This window comes from Mustela nigripes, chromosome 7 (assembly GCF_022355385.1).
Source record: "Mustela nigripes isolate SB6536 chromosome 7, MUSNIG.SB6536, whole genome shotgun sequence".
In the NCBI taxonomy this organism is placed as follows: domain Eukaryota; kingdom Metazoa; phylum Chordata; class Mammalia; order Carnivora; family Mustelidae; genus Mustela; species Mustela nigripes.
This window is the reverse complement of record NC_081563.1, coordinates 127,843,108-127,867,866: the sequence shown is the minus strand read 5'-3', so window position 1 is coordinate 127,867,866 and position 24,759 is coordinate 127,843,108. Positions and strand designations below refer to the sequence as shown.

General features: G+C 52.3%; 1 protein-coding gene across 5 annotated transcripts in view; it reads left to right on the top strand.

Moving 5' to 3' along the window:
* Nucleotides 1-3,830: 3,830 nt before the first annotated feature.
* SULF2 (sulfatase 2) overlaps nucleotides 3,831-24,759 on the top strand; it is a 113,520-nt gene continuing 92,591 nt past the window's right edge. For 2 of the 5 annotated variants that reach the window (XM_059407184.1, XM_059407183.1), the window contains exon 1: nucleotides 5,132-5,152. The gene's annotated coding sequence lies outside the window, so the exon portion shown is untranslated. Of the gene's footprint in view, nucleotides 3,922-3,942; nucleotides 4,128-4,600; nucleotides 4,670-5,131; nucleotides 5,153-24,759 lie in introns of those variants that run through there. The other 3 variants (XM_059407187.1, XM_059407186.1, XM_059407185.1) reach the window with 3 other exon arrangements.

Here is a 24,759-nt window from a genome sequence, read left to right as displayed (position 1 = left end):
AGAATTCAGAATAAACATCATGGCTCTTTGAGATCACTCGTAAGCAGCCCCCAGGAGACTGCAATTACGCCCATTTATAATTCTCCTACCTCCCAATCTAACCCTTGATTCATGAATGTGCACTTTTAGGCGTCGGGCGTTGGAATAAATTAGACTATACAATTACGTGTAATTAAGGGGGGGACGTGGGTACCATGCTGCAAAAGATTAGCCGTGTTTTGCTGAAGTAAAGTACGTCTGTGTCAGCGAGCCAGCCAGGGAGGCAGCATGAAATACAATTAATGTTCTTCTGATTTAATGCGGGTTTATGATGCTGTTTTTCATTATCACAATATCGCAAGAAATGTAAACAGTTTCTCTCTAATGCAACTGCATTTCTACTGACGGGACAGCTTGGGTCTTAAGCGCAAACTCAGCAGAATTAGCCACAAATGTGTAACATTATGGATGGATACTAGGGTTTGTATTTTAAAACCTGTGCAAAACTGTCCCCACTCTGGATCAGAGAAGTTGGATCCCAAACCCCTAGGGGTGACCCAGCGACCTCTCCTGCTTTGTGCCAAGCCGGTGCGGCTTATTAAAGCCACCTGTGCCCCAGTGCGGTGAGGTGCTCGCATTCCCAGGCCTCCCGTCTGCGGCCACGCTTCTACTTTTAACGTTTCTCCTTCACACGCCAATTTGTTTGAGACATGTTAAAAGCTTGACTTTTACAACCTCATAAAATCCCATCTACTCCAACCCAAATACAGTCAGAAGTGCTCGGACAATCAGGTTGAGTTTCAGCCTCTTGACTGTGAAAACACACAGCAGGAGTGATTCTCGCTCGCTCGCTCTCTTTTTTTAATTATTGTATAGGAGTTCTGGAAATAAAACAGCATTCTGGCTTTGCAAGGGGGATAGAAGGAGCCAGGCGCTTCGCACAGAGGGCCGCCAAGGAACTCACAGAAGGATGAAATGAGGCGTGGGGGTGTCCACAGAAAGGTCCCTTCGAGGTTAAACCAGCAAGGGGGTGGGGAGTCAGGACCGGCATGAGGAACCTGAAAAGCCCGATCATCCAGCCAGGACGCTCAGGGACAGAGGTGCCATCAGGGTGACGAGGGACAGGAGGGGAGAAAGGCTATCCCAGGTGGGGGCGGTTGGAGACGGGCAGGAGCTGGAGTGTTGAGGCCAGGGGACACCAGGAATCACACTGGGGTCCCACCCAGGCCCCTGGCTCCATGGCTGAGCGACTCCCCAGACTGAGGGGACATCGGAGCCCCTGAGTCCCTTCAAGTCTCCCAGGCAGACCCTGAGCTCCCGGATGGGGCCAGGAGCCCCTCCCACCAGGAGGGAAGCTGGAAAAGTCAGGCTGAGGCCTCAGACCCAGAGGACCAGGGAGTCTGCTGTGAACTATGGGACGGAGACGGGGCCAGAGGGCGCTTTGCAGCCCCTTTGACTCCCTGAGCCTCTGAGCTGGTGAGTGAAGTCCTCGCCTGAAACCAGATCCACAGTGCCTGCTCACAGTGAGCACACACACGTGTGCCTGCACACGCATGTGCACACAATGCAAATACACACATGTACACACAGAGGCGTGCATGCATACACACAGGTGCACAGACACAAAGAGGCACTTACACACAAGCTCTGCCTCCTTCCTCAGGAAGGATAAAAAGAAAAACACAGATGTTCAGTCTTCTAACCACAGCCATGGAAAAAATAAATATCTAAAAATGATAATCGGATGACATCACCTCAGCCCTGCCTACAGCCCCACGTAGGGAACTTCCACTACTGGGGGTCCCTTATGAGGAGGGCAGGATGGAGAAATTTGTGGGCACAGCCCATTTAAAAGGAGAGCTATGTTCATGAACTTGTGGCCTAAAGGAAGGCAGTGTATTTTTTTAATTTTTCTGTGGTAGACCTCTCCCCACCTCTGAAATATTCTCCAACATAAAAACAAAACAAAAAACAACAACAACAACAAAAACAGGCAAAAGACAGATCTCACCTTCCTCTCCACCCCAAGCCCAGGAGTCACCCTGTGGGGCTCTGAGGACCCAGGAAGAAAAACACTGTCCCAGGAGATAGATGTCCCAAAGCCAGGTACAGTCTCAAATAGGTTAAAATCCCAATTGCCAACCCCTTTGTAAGCATAAGTTTTCTTGAAAAATGGTCACAAAGATTACACAAGATAACCTGGACCACAGAACCTACTAGAAATGTACTTTCTGTCTTCTATGGTAATCTCAGCCCCACACGGCCAGTTCGAATGGTTAGACATTGTAAGTGTAAAATACACATCGGATTCCAAAGACTCCCTAAGAAAAAAAGAATGTAAAATATCTCATTAATAATGTTTACATTGATTGCGTGTTGGAGTGATATTTTGAATAGACTAGGTTAAATATATTATTAAATTTAATTTCCCCTGTGTGTTTTTTTGTGGGGGTTTGTTTTATTTTGTTTTGACTTTTTCATGCAGCTACTAAAAAATTTTAAATTACAACCAGGGCGTGCTTGATAATCTACAGGGACAGCGTTGGCCTAGAAGCTTTGCAGCCTCCCACAGAGATGAAGCAGAAAGGAAGGGAGTCTCCATTATTTTTTGGTCCGTGGTGGTAAAGAAGCAAGCCTGACGTTTTGTTCTAAGGCAAAAGAAGGGCAGAAGATCAGCAACCTCGGTGGTGCCAAAAGCGAGGCCAGAATCTGATTTAGGAAAAGAAGTTCCAGGTTTTCCTGATTCATTTAGACTACAGATTGATCTGGCCCGGCTAAGAGGAGAGAACAAAGTGGGGGACTCGAGCGCCTCCAACTGGGTTAGGACATCCCATTTGAATTTCAAATAAACAAAGAATGTTTTAGTACACCTCGCAGACCCCCTGTATTTTTAGTTGCTAAATACGACACCCCTAGCTGGCATGAAGGAGAGAAAGGAGATGATGGACTAAAAAGTAAATGGCCTGGGACTTAGCAGAACTCTGGACCCAAACTCCTCAGGTTCAAATCCTGGGTCCATCATTGAACAAGTGTCTGACCTACGTACGGGGCAGTTTCTTAACCTCTCTGTGACTTGGTGTCCCTATCTGTATTACGGGCATAATAATACTTTCCTTGTGCGACACTAAGTCACTGTCGCCTACAAGAGCACTTCTCTACAGCACGGTCTGTCCGCCCTTAGCAACCCAGCGCCGTTTCTCCTGCTGCTGGTTGGTTGTCTGCCCGCTCACCCTGTCAGCCTCGTCCCCCTCCGGCCTCCGCTGTGGCACTGGGGACAGTGGAAACCGCGGTGGACAGCACCACCTTGAGTCGAATTCCTCCCGTTTCGGAGGAGGAAGCCGGCTTCTTTCTTTCCTATTCCCGGACCATTTCTAAGAAACGGCAGCTCTTTTCACTTGAGCTCAAGTTAGTATCTCGGGAAGGTTCCCCGGGCGCGTGGGCAGTCCACCCCACGATCTAGCTGGGGGCTCCGGCTCCAGCCGGCCGCCCCAAAGGCAGATGTGCGTGGTTAGAGGCGAGCGCCGGGCTTTCAGCAAAGGCGGTCGGGTGTTTGCAGACCGGGGCGAGCTCTTGTGAAAGCAGATAAAAGAAAACATTTATTAACGTGTCATTACGAGGGGAGCGCCCGGCCGCGGCTGTCACACGCCCCGCGGAACACTGGCTCCTTCCAGCTCCGAGGAAGGAGAGAAAGCGGAAAAGAGGCAAGGATTCTCTTCGTTTCCAGCCAAGTGGACCTGATCAATGGTCCTCCTCACTTTATTGCAGTATTTGATTTATTAGCGATGCCCCCCCCCGTTTGTGTGTTACACACACACACACACACACACACACACACACACTCACAGCTCTGGCTCGCGTCCCTCCCTCATTTCCAGCTCCTGGGCGAATCCCACAGCTGTTTCAACTCTCCGCCGAGGGCGAGCGGGAGCGAGTGTGTGTCGGGTGAGTGTGCGTCTGTGTCCCGGCGAGGGTGCGCGCTCGGCGCCGGGAGCGCGGCCAGCCGGGTCCCGAGGCATCGGGAGGCCGAGAGCTGCCCGGACCCCCGCTCTCCGCTGCTGCCCCGTCCGGGGCCGCACTTCGGAGCCAAGGCCGTGCGCGGGGGGTCAGCAGGACCGGGCCGGCCGGGCCACGCGTCCATCGAGCCAGAGGTAAAGCGCTGGCGCGCGGGGGGCGCGGGGAGGGCGCCGCGTGGGGTCCCCCGGCCCCGGGCCCCCGGCCGCCCGCGTCTCCCGGTCCGGCGCCCCCGCCCCGGCGCACGCTCGCCTTCCCCGCGCACGGAGGCCGGCCGGCGGGCGGGCTGGCGGGCGGAGAGCCGGGCCGCGCCGTGCCAAGGGGCTGGCTCGGGCAGCGCGGCCGGCCGGGCTGGGGCGATGTAAGAACCGCCCGGGCGGGGCGCGGAGCCGGACTTTGGCGAGGGCGGTGCGGCGGTGCGGCGGGGCGGGGGCGGAGGGGGGGCGGCGGCAGCGGCGGCGGCGGCGGCGGGGGCGGGGGGGGGGGGGGGGGGGGAGGGAGGGGAGGCGGAGCGGCGGCGGCACTCGCCGGGGATGCGGCGGCGGCGGCGGCGGTAGCAGCGGCGGCGGCGGCGGCGGTAGCAGCGGCGCGGAGTCCCCTGCGCCCCGCGGCCCGGCCGGGCTGCGGCAAAGGCGGCGGCGCCCCGCGCGGGGTGAGGCCGCCGGGGCCGTGCGCGCGGGTGAGTGGGGCGCGCGGGGCCCAGGTGGGCGGGGCGGGGGCGCCCAGCGGCCGCAGCGCCGCCCAGGTGAGCGGGGGCCGGTCCCGACCGCCCCGCTCCGGCCCCAGCGCGGCGCGCGGAGGTGGGACCCGGCGGGCGGGCGGGAGGCTCCGGCGCCGGCGGGCGGCGGGGGGATGACCCGTTTGACCCCGCCGGCGGGCCGGGCGAGCCGGGGAAGACTTCCCATCGCGCCCCTGACCCGCGGAAGCCACGCGGAGCCCTAGAGGACCGCGGGGGAAGCGCGCCCGCGCCCGCCGGCCGCGGGGGGATGGCCTCCTTGACCCCTTTGAGTTTAGACCCAGCGGACCGGCTAGAAGCCAGGCCACGTGGGGCTTGTCCAGGCAGGACACGGGAAAGCGGTGGACCGGATCTTCAGGGTGACTGGGAACTCGCAGATACCGAAAGGGCAAATAGGATTGAAAAGACAAACTTCCTCCAGGCCAGGTCAGAACCAGTTCTCATCGCCTGTGGAGAGATGCTCCCCTCCGCGGGCTCCCGAGGGGCTCAGAAGTGTGCCAGTGAGGCGATTTCTAGGAGTGCACTTTTCTTTCTTTTGTGTGTGTGTGTGTGTGTTTTAATTTAATTCTTTCTAGTAGTTCATTCATTCGTTCTACGAGTATCTGTGGAGCATGTCCTCGTACCCGGTACCGCGTTAGTTCCAGGGAACCGCGACGATCAGTATCTTCCTGAGCCAGAGGCTCACTCGGTTCGCTTTCAGAGCAGCCTCATGAAGAGATACGGTCTTTGATACGGAGAGTGTAAAGAGACGCCCGCAAATCCTAGTTTTGCACAGTGACCTCTGTCCGCGGTTTCCTACCTGCCTTAAGACTGAAGACCACGTTCCTTGCACGCAGTAGAGCAATCTTCCTCCTTCCTGAAAGTTCAGCTTCCTTCCCTGCCCCCTCTCCTCTCTTTCCGGCAGCTTATTTTAATCACTTTTTGAGTTAAAAGTCAATATTTAATTAACCAAGTAATTACATTCAGCTTACCTTTGAATCTGGGTATTTGCACATCTGTGCCTGCCAGGATGCTTACCCCGGCCTCTCCACCTGCCCCTGCCTCTGTCCCACAGCGACACCCTCCCTTCCTTCTGGGCAGAGAAGGGGAGGCTGCTCTAGAGCCCGTTCTCTGGGGACAGGGAAGAGGGTAGGATGGGCTTTCCCTGGAGGACAGCAGTGTCTCTCCCCAGAGCAGTAAGAGCCGTTCTCATCTCGTAGTTAATAGTGAAGGGGATTTCTTCTCTGCGCTTCCCAATACAGAGCCACTGGAGGGTTTTAATTAAATTAAAGCCATTCATACATGGGACCGACTGGAGACCACTCACCCTGTAAGAGAGGGTCTCCCAGCTTTCCTTGTCCTACATCATGGAGGGGAGAACACACATCAAAACAGTTGGTCTGGGGTGTGATTTAGCGCTCTAATAAGCAGCTTGAAGGGCGATGCGACAGGCTTGGCTGGTGGCTGCTTGGACTTTTGCTCATGAAGGATCTGCTTCCCTCGGGCCAAGTGTATATACATAAATGCCCAGTGTTGACATAACGGCCATGGCTGAGAGTCAGTGTGGGTTTGGTGTTTGGGCTTTGCGTACAGTTTTGGGGGGTTTTTTAATTTGAATTTATGGCTTTTTAAAAACCCTAATAACATGTTAAGTTTTCAAACTTAAGGGTTGAATAACGAGTTAATTGTAAAAAGCCTGGGCTTGGAGGAGGACTGTGTGGCTGTGTGGGAGAGTGAGTGTGTGTGTACACGCGCGTGTGTGCCTGAGCTCACGTGTGTTCATGAACACACATCCCCTGCCTGACAGCTGTGTTCAGTCGCCATCCGGAGGACCTAGTTGTAGTGTAGTTGCATACTCTGACACGTGTGCCTGTTGATTTAGGAATGACATTTCCCTCTTCCTTTCCCTGGATAGGTTTAATTAATCTGTTTGGACATGCCTCAAGGGGACAGCTTCTGGTCTCCAAAGTTAGCCAGACTTGGAATATCACCCAGCGCAGCCAAGTCTGTTCTTTGATTGAGTCCCCCAGGGGAAAAAAAAAAAAAGAATATCAGAATTCCTGACCAGCTTGCCGTTCGAGGAAAGAGCTTTATCTAGACTTATGATGATGGTGTTTTATGAGCAAAACACTGATCTAACCCTGTGTACGTACTAACTTGTTTAATCCATCCCAAAACCCTGTGAGATAGATCTTGTGATTTTCATCATGTTAAAGATGAGGAAAGTGGAGGTGCAAAGGGGATCGTAACTTACTGAAAATTGGTCAGTGGTAGAGCCTGGATGCGAGAGGCCATGAGGGTCCGGGGTCCACTCTGACCCACTGCACTCTCCTCCCTCCATGACTTTGGTCTTTCTTCCAAGCACAGAGGAAGTACTTGCTCAATGGAAGAAAACACAGTAGACAATAAAGGTTAGAAAGACAGAAGCCCATCAATAATCCCCCAAATCTCCACGATTGGGGGGAGTCTCAGATTTGTTTTTGGTTTGCAGAAGGGGTGTTGCCCTAAGGAGAATGTGCAGTTGCCTCGCCACGTTTCCGACTCCCTCCCCCAACCCTCCACAAGTAGGCACACACTTTCCCTTCTCAGAATGCAAAGGCACCGACCAAATGTGGCTGATAGAGAAAAGCATGACATCGGAGGTGAAGGTCCAGGCCCACGGAAAGCACAAACGGTGGAAGGGTTTAAATTCGCCTACAGGTGAGGCCCTCTTGTGGTTGGTGATGGAGTCACATGGGCCTCTCCCTGGTGGCCCTGAGGTTCCCAGCTTTGTATCAGGCTTGGGCCCTGCATGGCTGGGGGACATGGAAGGTAGGGCTCCTCAGGCTTCCTTGTGATGACCGGGGTTTGGGGAGTCTGCAATGCCCCTGATCGGATCCAAGGCGCTACCTAGTTGGAAGATCATTAGGATCATTATAATTAATTGGCATCCCGATAAATGGTGTGATTGCCTAATTGGGATGGTTGCTAGGGAACTAGGCCTCACTTGGAGCTGAAAGGGGAAGTGGCAACTGGCCGCAGTGGGTGTTAGGGTTACACACCCAGCAGTGAAGGGGGGTGGGGAGGGCAGAAGAGCAGTCTCCGCTCGCATCTGGTGCTGTTTACTGAGCAGCTGCTGTGTGCAAGTCGCAAATGGAGTATGGGGGGTATTTTCATAAAAGGGTTGTAAAGTAATCAGGATCGTTTCTCTTGGAAGCAACAGAAAGAGAGGGAGAAAAATCTCAAAGCAGCAGAAGGAGAAAAGAAGGGACATGTTTGGCTTTTATAACCAAAAGCGCTCCGGTAACTCTAGCTTCAGGCCCGGCTACGCTCAGGGCTCAGATGCTGTCCGGAGGATCCGTCCCCCTGCATCTCTGCTCTTCCTTCCATTGGTTTCCCTCCAGCTCCAGGGGGTGGGCAGGCTCTGGCTCCGTGGTTAGGGGAACCAGACTGCCTGGCTGTCTGCGCAGCTGTGTGATCTGGGGAGCATTAGCTAACCTCTCTGAGCCGCGGTGTTGTCATCCAGTAAATGACGATATTCGTAGCACTTATCGCCTGGTTTGTGGTAAAGGGTGAAATGAGCTCGTCAATGTCAAGTGCTTAGCACGGCGCCTGAGCTCGGCAGGCCCTCAGTGAACACTGGCTGTTATCATAATTGAGGTGTCCGGGTTGGCCGCTGAAGAGTGGTCCTCTTGCCATCTCTGGTTCAAGCCCAACAGGAAAGAACATGGCTCTTTTCTGGAAACGCCTACCGTCGCCCCAGGCATCCCTCTAATGGGACTGCTCTAAGTCATGCACTCACTTCAAACCAACGCTGGCCAAGGAAATGAATCGGCCAGGCCCTCAGGCCCCACCCTGGAGCTGGGGACAGAGCCACTGAGCCCCCGAAGCCCTGGAGAACATAAATTCAGAGGATCCCAGTGAAAGAAGCCTCATTGCTGGGGAGGCAAACAGCCAACACATGTGATGTGGTGGGGGGGACACTAATATGGTCCGAGGGGCCTGACCTTTTAGTCAAGGTGGACACCATGAAAACAGCTGTTGGGTGAGCAGCGTCCTCTCCCTCTCCACTGGGGTCAGCAGGCCTCGGAGGCCGTTTCTCTGTCTTAATGTCTGAAAGATACAGCCCGGCCTTGTTTCTGTTTTCTGGCAGCCGGGGCCACATGTTCTAGTTACATGAGAATCACCTGGAGATATTTGTTTTAAAAATGCCAAGTCCAGACCCAGCTGAGTCAAATTCCCACGGAGGGCCCTGGGAGCTGGGGAGTGAACCAGAGTACCACGTGTGTGTCCTACCTCGGCAGGGAGGCTGGGCAGAGGGAGCCCTTGGAGTATGCCTGTTTTGTCTTCCTGCCTGATGTAGGGGAAATGCTCTACGTGAGATTAGAGTATGAAGGTTTTAGGAAACTGCTATACAGAGCAAGAGAGCATTCCGGCTGCTTGTCAGGGCCCACGTGTTTATTGAGCAGCTACTGTGTGCCAGACACTGGTTACGCATTGGGATGAGCAAGAGAGAACCCTGTGCTTAGACAGCCTGTGGGGGTAGAGGGGACGATCCAGAATCAGTCATGGCAGTGTTGGGTTTGAGATGACCTGGGGTTCTGAGCGCTCAGGGGCTGCTGGATACACAAGTCTGGAGCTGGTTGGGGCTGGCTGCCTAAATCTGGGAGTCACCAGAGCACCGATGTTATTTGAGGCCATAGGACTGGACACGATCGTCTAGGGAAAATGTACTTTGTTCTCTGATATGTTCCCCTCCTCCCATCGTGCCTGTCCTGCATCTATTTGATGAATATTTTTAGCACACCCTACACGCTCCCCTCTTTATGACGCTTCTGAGAAATTCCCAAATTTCTGAGCCTCTGAGAAATTCCCAAAAAGCTGAGCCTCTGCTTGTCCAACTCCTCCTTGCTCAGTGATGAGCAAACAGAACTAAATATTCATCACGCTACAACAGATGCCCTTGGGAATTTAACATCAGGTAGCGTGATGCCTCCTTGGTAGAAGACCACCTGTGGACGTGGTCTTCAGAGCTTCTCCTCCAGCCCAGACCCACACTAAATAGAATTCTCTCTCACCAGAGACCACCACCATCTTGAATTCCACACAGTCTCTTAATAGGATACCAAAACATTAATTGTCCAGTGGTCCTGGCTTCTGACATGTAGCCTTGTCTTATAAAGGCCCATCCCACTGCTTTGCACACCTGGGCCCTACTTGAAATGTAGGTAAATTCGACACCAAACTCAGAGTTGTGAGTAGGTTTTGTATGAGTTGATGGACAGGGTCATTCCCTGGGACCATGAGCAAGATGTATTTGGCCAGGTGGAAGCCAGATGTGTTAGGTGAAGAATGTTGCCAATAGACTTTCTTCTTGGCTCCCAGGCAGGCCCCAGTGGGTGACTTGACCCACCTCAGCGGCCAGAAGAGAGGAGCTTTTTGAAAGGAGAATGAAAAACAAGTTCAGGATATGTTCATGCTCTGTGGACAATCAGATCATCCAAAAGCTGCATTTCTTGCCTGTTCTAGAGACAGACACTTTCCATCTTTTTCTGGATGTCTCAGAGAAGAGGGAATCCTACTTCAGTTCCTAGTGACTTTGTGTCCTAATCCTTTGAATGTGAATCAAGATGTATTCACTGCAGGTAATGGAATTCCTGTCTGGGAGTGGTTTATGCAGTAGAAAGGTTAGTTCTCACTTAACAAGAGTCTGAGGCAGAGGAGCCCTGGAGCCAGTTTGTTTGTAAAATAATGTCTTCAAAGACTCAGGATCTTCCTGTTCTCTGATCATCTGTCCTCCTCATGTCTTTGGTCTTGCTGCTTCATTGTCTCAAGATGGCTGCTGCAGCTCCAGACATCACATCTTCATACAAAGTGGAAATAAAGAGCAGGACTCCATGCTGTTTTTCTTTTAATCAGAGAGCAAAATCCTTACCCCAGCAGACTTTGTGTCCTGTCTCATTGGTCCAGGGTTGGCTTTTGTACTCATGCCTAAGCCAATGACTGGCAAAGGGAAATGGGCTTTTCATTTGAATTAGCTCAGTGGGTCCCAAGATTAGCAGATCAGACACCCTCTTCTTAGAGCAAATATTTTTGCCAAGTTTTACCTGAAATAAATTCACAGATAAAAATAACTCATCTGTACATTTCTTAATTGATCAAATACCCTGACTATAATGTAAAGGAAAACCAAGAGGAAAGTGAGGTATAGATAAACATAGGTATGGCAGTATCTTAGACACGGCTACACTGGAAGACATAACGAAGCAGTCAGACGCCCGCACTAGTGTGGGGTCACTAAATCTGTTACTGACCCAGTGGGGTATGAACACGTGGTTTGGACAGCTCAAATACCGCAAGTGCTATGGCCATAAACAATGTGATTTTCCCAGATAGTGAACAATTACCCCAAATTTCTAAACAAAACAAACTACAGTCTTCCCTCAGTTTACTTAGTGGTTACATTTCCAGAAAATTCAGGGCAGAGGAGAACCAGGCAAAACATCTTTTGTGTTTGTATGTGAAATGGGGTTCATTTCTGAGATCAGGTAACCAGCTGTAAGAGCTGCTTCCCCCACTGTTTCCAGTGTGGGACACTGGAAAGTCATGCTAGAAATGGGGCTGTTCTTCACTGTGTGGAATGTGCAATTTATTCAGCATCTCTGCCCACTCCCCTCCCGCCCCGACCCAGGTGCCAGAAACATTTCCCAGTCACTGTGACAACCAAAAAGTCCTCACAGGTTCCTGCAGACACCCTTAAGGGCTGATTTCACCCTTCTGAGGACCATGCTGGTTTATTGCCAAGACCAGCATCTACCTCCTTAACAAAGTTGGGGTCCTGTAAACTGAGGAAGGACCTGGGCGGGGGGCACCCACAGCTTCTGCCTCAGAGCTGTCCCAAAGCTCCTTTTCCTGTTCATCACCGTCCTTGGGTGCCTCTGGGTATCAGTGGCTTCCACTAGGGCAGGAGATGAAGAGGGTATAGAAGACTAGTCATAAAACACATCTCTGAGGATCAGTGTGTCCCAGGATTAAGAGGATGCATTCTAGAACCAGACCTCCTGATTCACACACCGGCTGTGTCCCTCTGAGCCTCAGATCCCTCCTCTGTAAAGTGGGGATAATCCTACTTAGCATTCTTGCACCTCTGGCACGCACAGTGAGACATTAGTACCACGAATGGACACATGGAAATTCCTTCTAAAAGTCATTGCTTGTGCTTGTAGATCCTTTTTAGCTTCTTTTAATTCATTGAGACATAATTGACCCATAGGCACATATTGGTTTTAGGTGTGCAGCATAAAGATTTGATCCGCGGATATTTTGTAAAATGGTTATCACAGGGAGTTTAGTTAATAGCCATCATCACCCAGTTAAATGTTTTTCTGTGTCTTGTGCTGAGAATTTTTAAGATCTGTTCTCTTAACCACTTGCAAATACATAGCATCATGAACTGTGGTCACCACGCTATATATTGTCCCTGCTCGTAACTGGCAGTTTGCACCTGTGGGCCACCTTGACCCATTTTGCTCACCCCTCGCCCCCCACCTCTGGCAGCCACCAGTCTTCTCTGTCGGAGTTCCGTGTTTTGTTTCGTTTTAAGATGCCACATCTAATTGAGCTCCTACAGTCTTTGTCTTTTTCTGTTCGACTTATTTCACGAAGCATAATGCCCTCCAGGTCCACCCACGTGGTCCCAAAGGGCGGGGTCTCCTTTCTCGCAGCTGAGCCACATTCCGTGGTGTGTGTCTACGCACCACCTCGTCTCTGTGCACTCATCCATCCCTCAGCGGACACCAACGCTCCTTCCATGTCTGGGCCGTCGTGAGTAAGTCTGCAGCGGACATGGGGGTGCAGGTATCTTTTCCAGATAATGAGTTCATTTCCTTCTTACAAATACCAGAAGTGAAATTGCTAGATGCTAGGGTAGTTCTGCTGCTAATTTGGGGGGGAAACCACCCACTGCTTTCCACACTGCTTTCTTTTTAGCTTCTCGAAGGGGTTCTATACCACTCCTCTCAACCGCCCTACCTGTAAGGAAGGCTGTGGATCGCCCCCTCCCATCACCCCATGTCCCCCTCCCCACCCTGACCCCACCCAGCCCACTTTTAGACCTCAGGCCAGCTCAGGAAGGGAGCAGACCTTGGGGACCAACCTGTAGGGCTCCGAGCCCTATCTTGGGAGCCCAAGGTGGGCTTCTCACCACGGACTCAGGAGGTGCTCGTAAGCAGAACAGGGCAGCTTGTACAAATCCCAGTACCCAGGCTACACCCAGACCAATTAAATCAGTGCCCTGGAGGTGGGGCTGGGGCTGGGGCATCAGGATACTTGGGAGCTCGGGGGGGGGGGGGGGCTCCAGTATACAGCTGAAATTTAATGCTGCTAACGCAGGAAGAGAAAGTGCTGGATGGGGTGGGTGTCTCCTGCTAGGCAGTTCTGCAAATAGGTTGTGGCAGCTCCTGTAATGAAACCCTCCTTCCAGTGGCCAATTGTACTTACAGTAAAGTCCAGACTCCCTGCTGGAGGCTACCCTGCCCTGCACTGCCTGGCCTCCGCCCCCACCTCACCCCACTCCTCCAAGCTTATTACACTGTCACACTGGCCACATCAAAGCTTGTTCCAGCCTCAGGGCCTTTGCACTTGCTCTCCGCTCTGCCTAGACCTCACAAGTCTGGCTCCTTCTGATCTGTCAGGTCTCAGCTCAAACATCACATCCTTAGATAATACTTAGAATGACACACCTGTTTTATAACACCTCCTACTCTCTGGAATTCTCTCAAGGTGCTTATTTGTTTATTTGTCCTTTGTCCTCTCTCCTCACTAAAATATAAGCCCCTGTGGCTACAGGAAGCAGGTCTGTCTCATTCCCTTCTGTATCCCCAACCCCCAGAACGATGTACGGCTGAGTCTGAATCTAGGGTTTGGGGATCCTTGCTCAAAGGCGAATGCTCAAGGTAAAGGTGTCAAAACCAGTTTGTCGTTTGCAAAAAGCAAAGGTGGGAGTGGGAAGGGTTGCTTTTGCACTCACAGGTCCCTGAACCAGAGCTGGGGTTCATGCTGTCCTCACGCACAGGGGGGTGGCCATCGCCCCCAGGCCACAGCAAGGACATGAGGCCCTGCCGAAGGCTCCACTTGGGATGTGAGTGTTAATGCGTGAGATCAGTGGCGTGACATTTCTGCAGGTGCCCTGAGAAAGTCTCCTCTCCCCACTTCTCCCCCTTAATGGCCCCTCCTGAAAAGAGCTATCACAGCTCAGGAGACCTGCCTCTCACCTCCTCTCCTGAACTCACGCTCGTGAAAGCTCACATTTCTACACACCAGGCAGCATTCTAAGTGCCCACTCAGGTGAACGCGTGACAAGTCCGTGATGCTGGTTGGCTTGTCTGCTCAGGCTGCTGTAGCAGAAGACCAGACACTAGAAGGCTGTTAAGCAACAGAAATTTCTCGTCAAGGTCAAGGTGCCAGCAGATTCAGAGTCTGGCGAGAGACCACCTCCTCAGTCACAGAGGACACTGTCTGGTGTCCTCATATGGCAGACGGGCAAGGGAGATCTATGGGGTCTATTTTAGAAGGACACTAGTCCCATTCTTGAGAACTCTACCCTCCCAAAGACCCCACCTCCTAATCCTGTCCCACTGGGGATTAGGTTTCAACATACGATTTTGGGGAGACACACACATACCATCTATAGCCAGAGACCTCCTAATCCCCATTTTACAGACCAGGAAAGTGGGGCACAAAGAAGTCTCTCCTTGTTCTGTCCTATTAGAGTAGGACGTCACAGGCTGGCAAAGCGGGGCCTGTATTCAGCTCACAGAAATGTTTAACCTGCACACTGTTTTGAACATTTTCTTAAAGTCGTCAGATCTTTAAAAATTGTGAGATTTTACCTTTTAGAAATTTAGAGTTTCCAGGTTGTGGGGAAAAAAAGGGAGACGCGGGCCATATCTGGGCCTGAATTCCCATCCCCAGCGATCTCCACTCTGCCACAGTACCCCCCCATTCCCTATTGTCTGAGGCTGAAGTCAGGTTCACTTGCCATTGGCCATTGCACTTGCCCTGCTGTCCTCATCGTGGAGCAGTATTTCTTTGTACTTAGCCTCCACCGGAAGTGTAGAATGAGAGCTGGAGAGAAGGGAGCGTGTGGGCTTTTCTTACCCTGGGCCCCCTTCACTCATTCATGTCACCTGTCTGCCCCCCCCCCCCGTGGTCCTTGGATTCATCCGCCTGCCCCCCACCCCCGCTATTTCTGAAGACCACGCATCCCAAGTTTGTTTATAACAACAGAAGTCTAATGTCTGTCGGGTGCTGGGTTGCCAAGCATTGACACATCACAACACTTTCGATTAAGGCCTATTATCATTCCCATTTTGTAATCGAGGGAACTGAGGCACCACGTGCGGTGCCCCCACTGGAAACGGGCTCCTTACCATTGCTCGTCTTGGTACCCTCAGTGCTCAGCTCGGTGGCTGTTTGAAACAATACTTGAGAGAATGAATGAATGAATGAGTTCTCCTCCCCGCCTTCACCCGATTCAAGCCATTGACCGCTGGAGACCAAACATCTTGATTCATCGTCGGTCATTTGTCACAGTTCAGTCGGAGGAATGGGCTCGAATCAGGGTCATTCAAGGCTGTTTGGTTGTGTTTCTGCTTTGTAACCACAGATCAGCCCCAGCTTGAAGCAACAGTGAATTTGTAAAAAATTCTGTGGGTTGCTGGGTGGTTTCCTGCTTTTCCTGCTTCCTGTGATATCAGCTGGAAGATCCAAAATGCCTCCACTCGAATGGCCTGCAGCTCACTGGGACCATCAGCTGAATCCTCCGTGCTCTGCCCCACGGCCTTTTCCCACAGCTGGGAGCGTTTCCTCACAGTATTGTGGTCTCGGAGTAGCCCGACTCCTAGGAACACAAAAAGGACAGCCGCCAGGACTTCTAAGGATTTAGCCTAGGAAGCCCTAGGGCCCCCAGAGCAAGAGTTGCAGGAGGAGGGGTTCCAATGGGGACAAATGCACCCCAGATTTTTCCTTCTCTTGACATTCCTTTTAAGAGTCAGAAGCCTCATGAGAGGGTGTGATGGACTGACTTGGGTCACATGATCACCCCTGGGTCACACGGCAGGAGAGGGTGACACATCTTGGCAAAGGAGAGAAAATCCTCAGAAGGAAATTGGGTTTCCAGGATCAGAAAAAGGGGACCAGATGCTGGACGAGGTTAGGAACCACTACTCGGCCCCTGAATAAGTAACTCCCCCGGGGTCAGCAGTTAACATTTTTGAATGAATGGCTAGAAGATGGATGGATGGATGGATGGATGAATGCATTTTCTAAAAATCTAGTATAAATAGAAAGCCCAAAGGGCACCTTGGGTGGCTCACTCAGTTAAGCGTCCAACACTTGATTTTGCTCGGGTCATGATCGCAGGGTGATGAGATTGAGCCCCACATCAGGCTCCATGCTGGGTACGGAGCCTGCTTAAGATTCTCTCTCCCCTCTCCCTCAACCCCTCCTCTCTCCCCCCAAAAAAGAGTAGAATGCCCAAATCTATGTAACATCTCTTCCAGGTCAGGGGCCCTGTAACCCAGGCATTGCTGGGGGCCTGAGAGCCCTCTTTATGGGGCCAAATCAGCTCCCACAGTTGCTGTCATGTCTCAGCATCCTAACCCCAAAGATGGGGCTCATTTGAGCTGGCTCCTGGAAGGGAGAGCGTGTGCCGTAATGAGGAACTACCAGCACAGGAAGTGTGCTCCCACCTCCCTAGACCCCAAGCCACCTGGACACTGGCAGCCAGCCCTCACGCCCTCTCCAGCCACAGTACACTAAGCACACCTGCTGATAGCCAGTGAGGCCCCGCCCTGCCCTGCGGCCCACAGTGAGACCCGCAGCAGGAGAAGCTGATCCGAGCCCAAGGAGCACCTCTAACCTGTGGCTTTGCTCCCTTGGCAGTCTATTTCCAGCTGCTGATTAGACTGCACAGCATGCCAGGGTTGGAGATGGACCTGTCATGCAAAATTCTCTCCACTTGCGTCTCTAAATTTAGTGAGTTACTTGGTAAAAGTTGCTTCAGACTCCTTCCCCCACCAAGGAGTACAAAGCTTCTCAAATAATTGTAAGTGCCAGGCTGTTACCAAGGTGAGCTAATGAGAAGCTCATCTGCTAATAGCAGGGGCGTGATGGGTGAGGATGGCGCTCACGGCGGTGGATTGGGTGGAAGGGGAAGAAATAATTGGATTATTAATATGGGGCCGCCAAAATAGGCCTTTATCCCTTTATGTTCTTCTCGAAGGGAACTGTGGTCTCTGGAACCATAAATACGTGTCCTGTGGGGGTAAACTCTGGGGTTAAAAAATAGAGGGGATTGGAATCCTCAGTCCCAGCCGAGGCAGTCTACACTGAGAGCCAGCCCACAATTCGGGGTGAATAATGACTCTGTTCAGGTCCAGCTTATTGCTTTTGGCCAAAGGCCTTTTGCAGAAATAACTTTGTAACTAGCTGCCAGGGAAGCTTTTGTCCACAGCTGAGACAAAAGAACAAAGAACAGAGGTGGGAATTTGTGTCTGATTCCCATTTCCCCTAAACACCTAGCAAGAACAACAGGTGTGGCCTACCTGGAAGGTGTGGGCTGGGGGAAGGTAATGTCCAACCTCCTCTGTGGCAGGCTGCCACTCCTGCTCCTGCCATACTGGTCTTTATTCTGTTCTTTAAACCAACCAAACTCATTCCTACCTCAGGGCCTTTGCACTTGCTTTTTCCTTTGGTTAGGAAGCATTTCCCCTACAAGTGACTTCTCACTACCTTCTGGTCTCAGCTCAAACATCACCCCTTCCTCGGGGCCTCCCCTGATTTACTCTTCATCCCGTTTCCTTAACAGTTTTCTTCAAAGCTCTTAAAACGACCTGAAATTTATCTTCCTTTATCATCTGTCTCCCGCACTGGGATGTTAGTTCCTTGAGGGCAGAGGCCTGACCTGCTCCATGTTCATGGCTGCTTCCAGCATCCTACATAGCACCTCGCACATAGTAGGTGCTCAGGAAAGCTCACATAGCTTTGAAGGGTTGCAAATAGGCCTCCAGGCAAGCTCCAGAGGAGCTTTGGTGTGCTCAGTGTCTAAAATGTATTGAATGTTTTCATTTTAGAAACGATGTCTCCATTGTGGTCCAGTCCTCACCCCCCAACCCGGGCCCCTAAATCCAGACCAGGTCACTCATTTCTCTTGCCAGACCCCTGCAGGCATTTGAGTTTGAGGCCCCACTTTAGACAAAGGCCACTGCATGCAGGTTTCTCTCTTCAGAGGTAACCAAACGACATCCAAGCTTCTGAGCCTAGGCCGAGGACCAGCCCGCTGGACTCCAGCCAACCCAGTCCCGTTGACTGGATGAAGGCATGGTTTCCGTAGGCAGGGCGCAGTGGTCCTCCTCTTAGGGGCCATAAATGACATGAATTTCACTGTGTGAACCTTCTGAGCCTTCTGAGTCATCAAGGAAGGAGTCCCTATAACTCCTCCTTGGTGGTCTTCAAGGAGTCCCACTCCCCTTGTAAGAAAAGATCAGTGCCCTTGGCAAGCAAGAATCCAAGAGCAATGTCATTACATTTGTTTCTTTATGCTGCTGTCCACTGATGGCAGGGGTTCTCCCATGGGGGCGATTTCATCCCCCAGGGAACATGAGGCAGTGTCTAGAGACACTTTTGCTCCCCACAGTTGGGGCAGGTGCTTCTCACATGGCACAGGGAGAGAGGCCAGGGAGGCTATCGACATCCTACAGTGCACCCCCCCATCCAAGGATGACCCAGCACCCACCCCCGACAAGCCAGCCAGCTGCCCAATGACACGGCACGGCGGCCTCCTCTCCTGGATGGCTTCCATGGGCCCGGTGGCGGGGGGCCCGGAAGATCAATGAGCCCGCCTCAGGAGTGTCATTCCCACGTTAGCAGGAGGGAAGTGAGGACAGTTAGGGGCCAGTTCCCCAAAACCAGGTCACACACTTCACTTGGGGTTTCTGGGTTTTTTGGTGGTTTCCTTTCTACTTAAAAATGAGGAGGCAGAAGTGTTTTTTTTAAGGGGGAATTAATGGTTTCCATGCCACCAAAACAGGAGAAGCTTCATTCTCTGAAGTGTGTGGTGGGGTGGGGGGGGGGGGGTGCCTGCTTTCCACATCCAGGGAAAGCTTTTCTCTTTGCCTCTTCTGCTCCCTTCAGAACCTTCGGGACCTGACACCACTGACTGAACCCCTTTGGGTCATAGGAGATGGAGGTGTGGGGTCTGGGGAGCCTTTGGGTCACCCAGGGCTTCCTGAGGCTCAGGGATCTTTAAGCTGGGCATGGCCACAGACTCCAAAGCTTGCCAGATGCAGACACGGCATCTGACTTGGTTTAAGTTTCACTTCCTAGAAAGGGTGCTGCTTGCTGGGGAGAGGCCCCCGTGGCTCTATCTGCCGTGGTGCCCTGGCCTCTGGGACTTGGCAGGTGCCCCTGTGTTTTCACAAGCCACATGATAGCCAGCGTGCTAGTCTACACCGTGACCTTGACACTCCTCCATGGAAAGGTGGAGTGCTGTCCCCTCCTTTTGAATCTGGCCAGTCTTGTGAAACCAATAGAGAAACCAATAGAAGGTGGGGCGGAGGGGTGATGCTCGGGGAGCAGCAGAGAGAAGACCGAGTTCAGTAGGAAAAACTGAGGTGGCACCGCCCATCGCTGGGACATGCACCTTCCGAGCCGGAAGCTGCCACTTAAGAAATCAGAGCCCACCCCTGAAGCCACCATACAGGGAGGAAGGAGAGGGCCCCTAGGTCCTAGCCAAGTGCCCGTAACAGCCACCCGATGAATCAAGTCCCCAGTCCTTCGGTCATTTCATCTGTGGCTTCAGCCATTCCAAAACAGAGACCAGCCAGCCATGCATTAAAAAAAAAAAAAAAAAAAAGACTTTATTCTGCTGAAGTCAAAGATCACTTGTTATACAGAAATCATCATTGGAACGCTTGGCCTGTGCCCGTCTGTCCCCCATTCATTCATTCATTGGTTCATGCAACCATATCCAGAATCTCCCATCTCGCGCCCTCGCTGCCCCTGCCCTGGTCCAGGCACCGTCTAGGCAGCTTTCTCTCCGGCCCTCCCGCACCCACCCTTGTGCCCCTCATTCCGTTCTCCGCACGCCGCCAGAAGGATCCTGTTAAGACCTACATCCAATCTCAACAGTCCCAGGCTGGAACCTTCCAGATCCTCCGCTCACTCCAAATAGTACCCTTCCGATCACTCAACCCCACGCGAGCCATACGAGCCCCCGCTACGTGCCGCAGACTCCGAGGCACACTCCTCCCCCAGCATACCTGCACGTGTCTTTCCCCTAGACCTGGAACACTGTTCCCCTAAGTATCTGCAAGGCACATTCCTTCCTCTCCTTCAGGACTCTGCCCGACTGACAACCCCCACATTTAAAGATGCACTCCCTGCACTCCCCCCCCCCCCCCCCCCCGGCCAGCGCTTGTGACCTCCCTCTCCTGCCTCACCCCCTGAGGACTCATCACCTCATGCCTGTGATTTATTTTGGTGTCTGATTCATGAGAGACTATGTATTTCTGGATCCTCAGCACATAGACGAGCGCCTGCGCAGAGTAGGTGCCCAGGAAATATTTGTTGACTAATTACAAGAATTAGCAGCCAGGCTGTGCCGGGGGCTGGAACTCTTTAGAGAAGAGACAGCCCAGGGCGCCTGGGTGGCTCAGTTGGTTGAGGGTCCAGCTCGTGGTTTTGGCTCAGATCCTGGTCTCGTGGCCTCAGGGTCCTAAGGTCGAGGCCTGCACCAGGCTCCCCACTCAGCTCAGTGTCTGCTTGAGGATTCTCTCTCTCTCCCCTCCCTCTGCCTGCTCGCTCGCTCTCAAATAAATAAATCTTTTTTTTTTTTTTTTTTAATCTAAAAGTGTGGGGGGCGGGGGAAGAAAAGGAAAGAAAAGAAAAAGAAGAGACGAGACGAGACAGCCTTACCCCTGTGGAACTTCCAGTGAGAAAACAACCCCCACAAAATAAAGACCAGAAGAGGAGAGTGCCTGAAGGATCACATGTGTGATGAGTGTTCTGAAGAGAACTAACTTTCGATGAGGCCAAGCGTAACAGGGAGGCTTGCTCCCAAGAGGGCGGTCGGGGAAGGCCTTCTCTCCACCTGTCAGGCTCCACCCATCCCAAGCTTCAGGGCTGTGCCCAGGGAACAGTCTGTTTGGCTTGGCAGATGAAGAAACGGAGACCAAAGTGGGACAAGAATTCATGACTCCCACACCCACGCTCCGTCTGCTTTTCTACACCACCTTTTTCTTATCGGTTGACAAATAACGATGAGGAAAGTTTGCCTCCAGTAAAGCAGAGAGTTGGGCCTGGGCCCAGGCTGAGGGCTAGCAAGCCGCGTGGTCAGGCCCGTCTACACAGAGGCCAGAGGCGACTGGGAAGCCACCTGAGTCAACACTCTGTCTCCAGCTCGCTTTACCCTTTGGGCTCCTTCGGTGGCAAGTGACAGAGAAAGCAACTTGGAGCGACCTAAGAAATAATTCATGGTCCTAAGGAGTCAACATGTGAGAAAGTTGACCTAGGAAGAAAGGAAGACAACAACCCAAGCTATTTGTCGAAGGAGAAAAAGGAATCTCTTGGTGCCTGAAACAATCCAGGGTAAATCTTCTTCCTTCAGGTTTAGCTGGATCCAAGTCCCAAATGTTTCCAAACCCAAGTATGTTCCATTTCTCAGCTCTGTTTTCTTCTGTGTGTTGGCTTCAGTCCACCTCTACATGAGGCAAGATGGTGTCAGTCTTCCCTCACCTTCATGGTGGAAGGACATGGAACCAGCTAGCCAGTTGGAAAGGGTAGGCATCTCCTCCTAGTCAGGCCAAGGTGCCCGGATTACTCTGATTGGCCAATCACTGAGGAAGAGGGATTGGAAGGCCCTGATTGGCTCAGGTCTGGATTGCTTGGTCTAGCCAGGGAGCTCTGCCGTGGTGGCCTAATTTGAACCTTATGGACCAAGGATCAGGGAGAAGGTCCCCAAATGAAAACTGGATGCTGTTATAGAAATTACATTGGCCCAAACCCAGCAAATAACGCTAAGCAATATGTATTGGGCACTTAGTGTATACAGTCCCCTTCTAAAGGCTTCGTAGGCATTAAGCCATTTCCTCCTCACAACTCTTTAAAAAGTGCTCTTATTGGCCCCACTTTACAGTTGAAGACACTGAGGCCACAAGAGGGTAAGTTACTTGCCCAACAACTAGTCCATAGTGGAACCAAGATTTGAACGCCGGCTGTCTGGCTGCAGACCCCATCTCCACCCCTTCTCCGCCTGTTCCCTGCTGCATTTTAGCACATATCTCTCTGCTTGGCTTCCTCCAATCTCTCTATCAGCTCCATGAGATTAGAAATTTGTGTCTTTTTTTTTTTTCCACTGATCGTGAAACAGTACCTGACCGCAGATGCACAGATATTCGGGCATGTGAATTACATGGCCTCCCAAACACCCACTCACTTTACATACAAAACCTTGTGATGTTCATCTCTCTGGTACCTTAAATATATCGCTTCTAAACTTTCTTTGAGCTTTAACTATACTCCATGGTCCTGTCCTAAAGGCTCACTGTGGTTTGCCAGTACTTTGATTCCTGACACTTTTCACTTTTAGCTGGAGGTGTTCAGCTCTGGCTTTTGACCTCTTGACTCCTAAGAATGTCAGCTCCCTGAGGGCAGGGACTTTTTTTTCCCACTGCTTTATCTGCAGTGCCAAGAACTGTGCCTGACATGCAGTAGGTCTTTGAGGATTTCTTGTTGAATCAATAGTTCTGCAACTAATGGGGTTCCTAAACAAACCTTTCTCTTTATGTCCTAATTTCCTTTCCAGATCCTGAGCTCTTGTCTTGAAACCTGATCTTTGCCTCCTCCCTTTGAAAAACTCTTCTCTTGTCCCACGTCCTGCTTTGAGAGCTGGCTTGGTTCCCTGCCTCCAGCTGGAATTCCAGGCCCATGCATAGAAAGCCCCCAGATGCCCTGGCCCTAGGTAGGGAAGACAGGGAAGGTCTGTGCCCGTAGGTTGCAGGAGTTCCTGTCCTTTCCTTGACAGCCCTGGAGAGGAAGAGAGAAGGCTGGAAAAAGTCTGTGACCAGGAAGAAGGGGAGACACCAGGGGAGTATAAGACTTAACAGATGTGCTTGTGTCATCCCCTGTCTAGACAACTGGGCTTGTAAGGTTCGGGACCACACATTTCTGTCCCTCCCACTCTGCCTGCTATTTGCTCAGGCCATTTCCCGTGCCAGAAGCACCCTGTCCTCTACCCTCTCCTTCAGAAAAATCATGTGGATTCTGCAGAACTTTGTTCCTGTTAGGCTTCTTAAATTTTATAAGGCCTCCTCCAGGCAGCCCTCTCTGACTGCCCCCCAGGCCAGCAGTTCCCCCCTTCTTCTTCCTGTTTGTTCAGTACACTTAACCACAGCTTCTTGTATCATTCGTCAGTTTCCCAGTGAGCATAGGAGTCAGGATGGGCCTCTGAGGTCAGGACGTCTGGGTGCAAATCTCGACTGTGAGGTCTGCTTGCTTTACCCACCCAGGGCCCTGCGGGAAACAGAGGGTGTCCTCCAACAAAGGTGTGAGCAGAGTGTAAGAAAATGAGTCCTACAGATCCCTGGGGCTGGGGACAGTGGGGAACATTTGCTGGAACCAGAAGCGGGCCACCCACAGGAGATGTGGCCCCGAGCACAGCAAGAGAGGGATGTGCTCAGTTCCCAGCACCCGGGCAGGGGGGACGCCTGGCAAGTACCCAGGCCCCTCCTCACACGGTCCCGTCCCCTGGTGGTGTCCCCCTTGGCCAGACCCCACCAGGAGCAAGAGAGCACGGAGCCCATTGATGTGGTCCAACCACATGAACCTCCCAGGGTCCAGGGAAGCACAGAGAGAGGACGGGGAGGAAGCAGGCCAAGGGACAATATTCTGCGGTTCCTCCAAACTGCATGACCTTGGGCAAGTTCTCGAAACTCTCCATGCCTCAGCTTCCTCGCCTGCAAGTAGAACATCCAGCTTCATAAGTGTGTTGTAAGGGTGATGCGACCTAACAGGAGGAGGGCTGAGAAAGGGGCGGGGCCTGTGATAAGTACCCCATAAATATCAATTATTCTTCATCACTGTTCTGTAAGGGGGTTTACTGTGTTGATCCTGGTGCTTCCTGTTGCGAAAGACAGCTCCAGCTCAGATTAACTGAAGCGGCAAAGGCTACTTGTCTGAGCCTGTGACCAGGCACAAGGCTCAGCCCGGTGTCACCAGCACCCCTCTGAGCTTCCCCCTTGCTGGCGGGCATGGCGCTCCCGCTCCCTGCACCCAGCCACCAACCCCCTGCCCCAGTTTCTTCCCGCTGTCTGCCATTGGCTAAGCCCAGGTCACATGCCTGCCTCTGGGTCAATCTCTGGAGTTAGTGAGTCGGAACATGTTGATTGGCTCTACCTGGGTCACGTGTTCTGCTCTCCAGTCAGGCTGCCCCTACCTAGTGCAGTCAGGGGGCGGTAGGGACCCCAACCACAGCTGGGGGTTGTTGTCACGGGGAAGAAATTTCTCTCCTAAGACAGTAAATAGCTTAGGTACCTGCTACGTGCCAAGCACTGTTTCGGACATTGGGGATGCAGATATGAAACAAAGCTGACAAAAATCCATGCCCTCAGGGAGCGGACACTCTAGTGGGGGGTGGGCTGGAAGGGGGGACCCATAAAGAAAGAAGTAAAAGATGTAGTTTGTCAGAGGTGGTTGGTGCTAGTGGGAAGAGAAGAGATTTCTGCTAACCTACAAAGACAAAATGTAAGCAAAGAGCTAAAGGAGGGGAGGAAAAGGCCTTGAAGATATCTGGATGAGGACTCCAAAGCAGGTAAGTGCAAAGGCCCTGGGGTGGGGACATGCCTGGCATGTGCAAAGTACAGCACAGAGGCCAAGTGGCCAGAGCTGGGTGGGCAAGAGGAAAAATGGAAGGTGATGAGGTCAGAGAGGGGATGGGCAGACCATGTAGGATCTCGTTGGCCCTTTGGAATGTCTGGGGTTTTGTTCACCAGGAAGTAGAAGCCCTTGAAGGCTTTTCA